We start from the raw sequence: 6,558 nt of genomic DNA, 5'->3' as shown, positions 1-6,558 counted from the left end.
AAATCAATTTTTGACTTTTCCGGACGGACAAGCTTCGCGACGGACAAAATTAGTTGGCTAAAGTTTTTCCCAGCAAATATTACACTTTTAGGGACGAAATAAACTTGTTCCTAAAAAGCTGATTTCTTGTGGTTACTTCAACGACTACTAAAGGACCGTCCCAATGAGACCGAAGCTTACCAGGAAAGAGATGCAATTTAGAATTGAAATGCCACACCTTTTGGTTAGCCTCAAAGGTTTTGCAATTGATGTGCTTATCATGGAATGCCTTGGTTCTAGCCTTGTAAAGCCTAGCATTGTCATAGGCATCATTGTGTATCTCGTCTAGCTTATTAAGTTGAAGTTTCCGAGTTGATCCTACAGTGGCCATATCAAAGTTAAACTGTTTTATAGCCCACAACGCTCGGTGTTCTAACTCAACTGGAAAGTGACATGCTTTGCCAAACACTATCCTATAAGATGACATTCCTATAGGGGTCTTATAGGTTGTACGGTAGGCCTAAAGAGCATCAGTCAAAAGAATCAATCAATCATTCCTATCTGGCCTTACAATCTTCTGAAGGATGTGTTTAATCTCCCTATTAGACACTTCTATTTGACCACTAATCTGGGAATGATAAGGGGTACCCACTTTGTGAGTGATGGAATATTTTTAGACCAAGGCTTCGAAAAATTGATTACAAAAGTATTTGCCACCATCACTAATGACAGGTTGTGGAAAGCCAAAACGACAGAATATAGTATCATGAAGGAATTTGACAACAACTTTGTGATCATTTGTCCTAGTGGCCACTGCCTCCACCCACTTGGAGACATAATCCACTGCTACAAGAATGTACTCATGCCTAAATAAAGGTGCAAATGGACCCATAAAATCAATACCCCAAACATCAAAATTTTCCACAACAAGGATCGGGGTCATTGGCATCATGTCTGGACGGGATATGGAACCCATTTTTTTGACAATTCAATTAAGTGTGACAAAAAACTTGGGCCTCTTTGAAAATGGTGAGCCAACAAAACCCGCTTTATAAAACTTTGGAGGATGTCTTTCGCCTACTAAAGTGACTTCCATATGCTCCAAAATGACAAAAGGTAAGAATGCTGTGGATTTCACTCTCAGGTACACACCGTCGAATCAACTCAGGATCCTCCCAAAAATAGAATTAAGTTTGGGTAAAGAAATGATCTCTATCTTGTTTAGACCAATGGCTAGGAAGTTGATTAATTGCCAAGTAATTCACAATGTGCACAGAGTGTTTACTTGTGACATGGGTAAAAGTTGCTCGTCTGGAAATGAATCGTGAAAAGTTAGTGGGTCATTGGTGTACTCAACTGAAATATGAGAGAGATGATCTGCTACCACATTCTCACAACCTTTCTTATCTCAAATCTCAAGATCAAATTCTTGTAACAAAAGGATCCACGTAATCAACCTAGGTTTAGTCTTTTTTTTGGAAAGTAAATGCCGCAAAGCAGCATGATCAGTGGAGACTATAACCTTAGAACCAAGCAGATATGATTGAAATTTGTCCAGGGCAAAGAAAACAGCTAGCAACTATTTCTCAGTGGTAGGATAGTTCAATTGGGCATCATTAAGAGTCTTACTAGCATAGTAAATGACATGAGATTTTTTGTTCACTCTTTTGCCTGAGATTGCACCAACTACATAGTCAGATGCATCACATGATTTCGAAGGGTAAGGACCAATCAGGTGACTGTATGATCGGGGCTACAGATAGAGTAGCCCGTAATTTTTCAAATGCAACTAGACATGCATCATCAAAGACAAAGGGGGTGTCCTTAGCCAGAAGACTACACAAAGGGCATGAAATCTTGTTGAAATCTTTGATGTAGAAACTTGCGTGTCCTAGGAAAAAACATACTTGTCATATAGAAGTAGGTAGGGGAAGACTAGAAATTAGATTGACTTTTGCTTTGTTAACCTCTATTCCTTGCTTCGACACAATGTGACCTAACACAATACCCTCTTGAACCATAAAATGGCTCTTCTCCCAACTCAGGACAAGGTTGGTTTCTATGCAACGCTTAAGAACCTTGGTTAAATTTTGGAGACACTCTTCAAAAAATGGGCCAAAAATCGACAAGTCATCCATGTAAACCTTAAGAAATGTTTCTACCATGTCAGAAAATATAGCCATCATGCACCTTTGAAAGGTCATTGGTGCATTACACAACCCAAATGGCACACACTGATAGGCAAATGTACCAAAAGAACAAGTGAAAGTTGTTTTCTCTTGGTCATCAAGAAAGACTGGCACTTGATTGTATGTAAAATAGCTATCTTGGACACAATAAAAACTCTAACCCGCTAATGCAACCTGTGTGGGACTCACCCACTTGCTATCAGAGATGGAGTAAATGATACCTGCATCTAGCATTTTCGCCTTTTCCTTTTTCACTACTTCTTTCATGTTGGGATTCAATCTTCGTTGCATGTCACGTGAAGGTTTTGCATTTTCTTCAAGATAAATGAGGTACATGCAAACAAAGAGATTGATTCCCTTCAAATTAGCCACTGACCACTCTATGGAACTCTTATGCTCCTTGAGCACACTTAAAAAGGAACACTCTTCCTCACTAGACAGGTTGGATGTGATAATCAAAGGAAGAGTGTTATCTGCCCCCAAAACAAAGAGTATTTAAGTGAAGCTGGAAGGGGTTTCAACTCAAGTTTTGATGGTGACTCAATGGAAGGTAATGCTGGCTCACTAAAAAGGGCAGGTAGAGGCTCAAATCAGGGTTCCCATAGTTAAAAGTTTAGGTGAGAGTCAAGCAAAGCATTGAACTCCTCAATGGATTTGTCAATATCATAGTTTTCAAACCCGAAATGAGTGAGACATGCCTCTAAAGGATCTGTTGAGATGATAGAAAGAAGAACGTCTTCAACCAATTTATTAACCACATTAACTGCATAACATTCTTCCATATTGGATGGATGTTGGGATGCATGAAACATATTCATTTTGACTTGCATGTTTCCAAATGATACTTCTATTACCCCTGTTTTACGATTGATGCATACATTGGCAGTTGCTAAGAAAGGTTACCCTAAGATGACTGGGATTTGTTTCTTATCAGGTATGACAGGTTCCATGTCAAGGAAAATGAAATCAACAAGAAAGTAGAACCTATCGATCTTAACTAGGACATCCTCAAGTATGCCACGGGGAGTTTTAAGAGAACGATTAACTAACTAAAAAGTCATTGATATGGGTTTCAACTCACCAAGCCCAAATTCCTCATACACCGAATATGGAAGAAGATTGACACTGGCACCTAAGTTAAGAAGTGTCTTATCGATCAAGTGATTACCAATGATACAAAAGATGGTAGGTGCACTTGGATCTTTAAGCTTAGAGGCAGTGTTGTTGGTTAGAATGGAACTTACATGTTTAGTGAGTAGAATCTTTTTGGTCACATGGGTCTTGGATTTACGCTTTTGAGTGCACAAGTCTTTGAGGAATTTGGCATAGGAAGGTACTTGTTTAATCGCCTCCAACATGGGGAGATTGATTTTCACTTATTTGAACACCTCCATCATTGCTTCAGTAGATTCCTTTTTCTTACTGAAGGGAGAAGAGGCATCTAAACATTGGGGAAATGATGTTTTTGGCACATAGGGTGCTGTAAGCTCACATGGTGGTCTCGGGGAAAGACTATTGTTTGTGGTCTCATCACTTTGTTCTGGTGGATTTGGAATTTGACTACTCTGCTAACCCATATTTTTCATGGTCCCATTAGTTTGGTTTGGTATTTCGAGACCACTCCTAAGAGTCATGATCGATTGGATTTGCTCTATGTTCTTGCCATTAGATGGTTCTACTCCATACTGCCCCTTTGGATTTTTGACTTGCTGACTAGGCATTTGTCCTTCCTCCCTCTTACTCCATGTATTATCCATTTGGCCAATTTAGGTCTCATGTTTTGCAATGGACTGGCTATGAGAATGGACAAGCTAGTTTATAGCTTGTAAAAGTTGTAACACATTTTCCTCAAAACGTAAATTTTTCCTAGGAGAATATTGGTATGACGGTTGAGACATAGGAAGGTAAAGAGGTGGATTAGCAGAATTTTGAAAATTTTTCCTTTGCCTCTTTGGAGATAGAACATAGGAATTTCCTTGTGATTGTGAACGCCAAGAAAAGTTTGGATGGTTTCTCCATCCTGGGTTGTAGGTGTTCAAGAATAGATCATTACCCAGTTTGGAGAAATTGTTGGCCGCATTGACATGCCCTGAATCTGACTTGGGACATTGAGGTGTTGATGGACACTCTGTCTCACAGTGCATGGGACTTTAACAAATTAAGCAAAAGTCTTGGTAAGGAGGTTTTGTGGGTTGCAAAGAAATGTGTTATATTGCTAACAGTTGATCCATTTTTTTAGACAACATTTCGACTTGGTGAGCAATATCAACGCTATGACTTACCTCATAAAAGCCACTTCGCTTCGTGCAACTAGGGGTTGGTTTCTTTTCATACCGAGAGGCAGACGCATAATGCATAGAGTTTTCATTCAAATTTTCAAACAACTCCCAAGCCTCTACATCACTCCTATTCATAAACATCCCACCACAGGATGAATCGACCATTTGCTTAAATGAGTTCGTCAAACCAAAATAAAAGATGTAAACAAATTGCCATTGGCCGATCTCATGATGAGGACATTGATGTAATAAATCCCGAAACCTTTCCCAAGTCTCATGAAAGTGCTCACCATCAATTTGAAAAAAATTTGTGGATGGCATGCCTTAACTGATTGGTTTTCCTATGAGAAAATATTTGTCCAAGAATTTTTGCCTCATTTGACCCCAGGTTGTGATACTGTTTGCGGGTAAGGATTTTAGCCAATGCTTGGCCTTGTCCTTAAGTGAAAAGGAAAAAAAGTCTCAACCTAAGGGCTTCATCAATTACATTTTGGAATTTTACTGTAGAACAAATTTCTGAAAACTCACTATGATGCTTGCAAGGATCCTCATTACTAAGCCCATGGAAGGGTGGAAGGATTTGAATGATGGTCAACTTAATTTCATAATGGGTTGCGTTGGTAGTCGGCAATTGAATGCAAGATGTTGACACATCAACAGTAGGTGTGGAGTGCGCCTTTAGTGGTCTAGGTTGATCTTCTAATGCTTCAGCCATTGCTAAAGTCGGTTTAGATTTTCGAAGATTTCTAAGGGTCCGCTCTAGATTAGGGTCGTACACTAATTTTGGATGACAAGAACGACAACCATGCTTACAAAACATTTTTTTTTAATGAACAAAAATACACGTAAACCAGCCAAGTAGGCGATAGGCTAAAAAAAACAAAATACAATAAATTAAAGTGCGATAAAATAAAAGGGGGTATAGGACCTCCCAGAAAAAGAAAATAAAGGTACAAGAAATAAAATAAAATAAAATAAATGTTACTTGTCAGAAGTGTGTAATCAATAGTCTTTATTTGTCCTCCAAATTTTATGTCCAGCAAACGTAATTAATCCACAAATGTCCAGCAAAGGTAAATAGTTCACAAATTAAATGTTTAGTATGGGTATCTCTTTTCTGTGTCACAATATCAAAATTTTGTTTTTTGTTTTTATTATTATTTTTTTAATATATATATATATATATTTTGCAAAAGAAACCAAACTCAAATTTTGTTTATTAATTTATTTTTAAATTCACCTACATAAACAATTAAAAACTATACAAAAAGAAAAGTTAGAAATAAGAAAACTAATTGAAATTTCTAAATTAAACAACTTACCAGTAATCCCCGACAATGGTGCCAAAATTTGATATGGTCGTTTACACAAAAAAATTTATTAATTAAACCAAGTAATAACCACTACTTTGAAGTATAGCAGTTGAAAACGAATGTTGAATCACAGAGATTATGAAAGTTGACTTTAATTTAAAGATTTATGGCTGGATAATGGAAAATAATAAAAGGAAAACCTTAGGGCTTAGAATCCACTACCAATCTTATAATTGGGGGTTGTTTGTATTTAGATTGTAGAAAATCATTGAAATGGGTAGTACGATGTGTCTTAGTTGGGATACATCGCTTAAAAAGATTTGTGTTTTAAAATCAGAAAGCCACGAATCATCTTCGCTTAGCACGGATAGCCACTTCTAAACTAAGGTTGATGCACGACTTGTCTTACTAGATATAACTCGTTTAACAATTTTATTACACAAGCATGAAAATCATTTGTATAACATGTATTCATGACCAGTGAACACATCATTTGATAAAGCAATATTTGTACAAAAATCTAAGTTATACAATAGTACCCAAACCAATTAAAATTCTACAAAATTAAATACAAACTACCCCAATCACTTGATTTGAGTTTCATCTTAACCCTAAGATTAGGAAATTAGTTCCACATAATTGTGGAACCATCACTCTACAAAAGAAACACTCTACACTCTCTCACTATCACACTGTCTTTCACTCTTGAGCTCCCAACTCTTTCCCCCTCCATGTGTGTATGCCTCATCCCAGCTAGTCAATTTATAGACTTGCAAAACAAGAGCAAACAATAAAATA

General features: G+C 37.3%; 1 pseudogene; it reads left to right on the top strand.

Annotated features, from left to right (window-relative positions):
- Window positions 1-4,670: 4,670 nt before the first annotated feature.
- LOC114296148 (small nucleolar RNA R71) lies at window positions 4,671-4,763 on the top strand (annotated as a pseudogene).
- Window positions 4,764-6,558: the final 1,795 nt, after the last annotated feature.

This window comes from Camellia sinensis, chromosome 9 (genome assembly GCF_055761805.1).
Source record: "Camellia sinensis isolate YWXY chromosome 9, ASM5576180v1, whole genome shotgun sequence".
Taxonomy (NCBI): Eukaryota; Viridiplantae; Streptophyta; class Magnoliopsida; order Ericales; family Theaceae; genus Camellia; species Camellia sinensis.
This window is presented reverse-complemented; position numbering and strand designations above follow the sequence as displayed.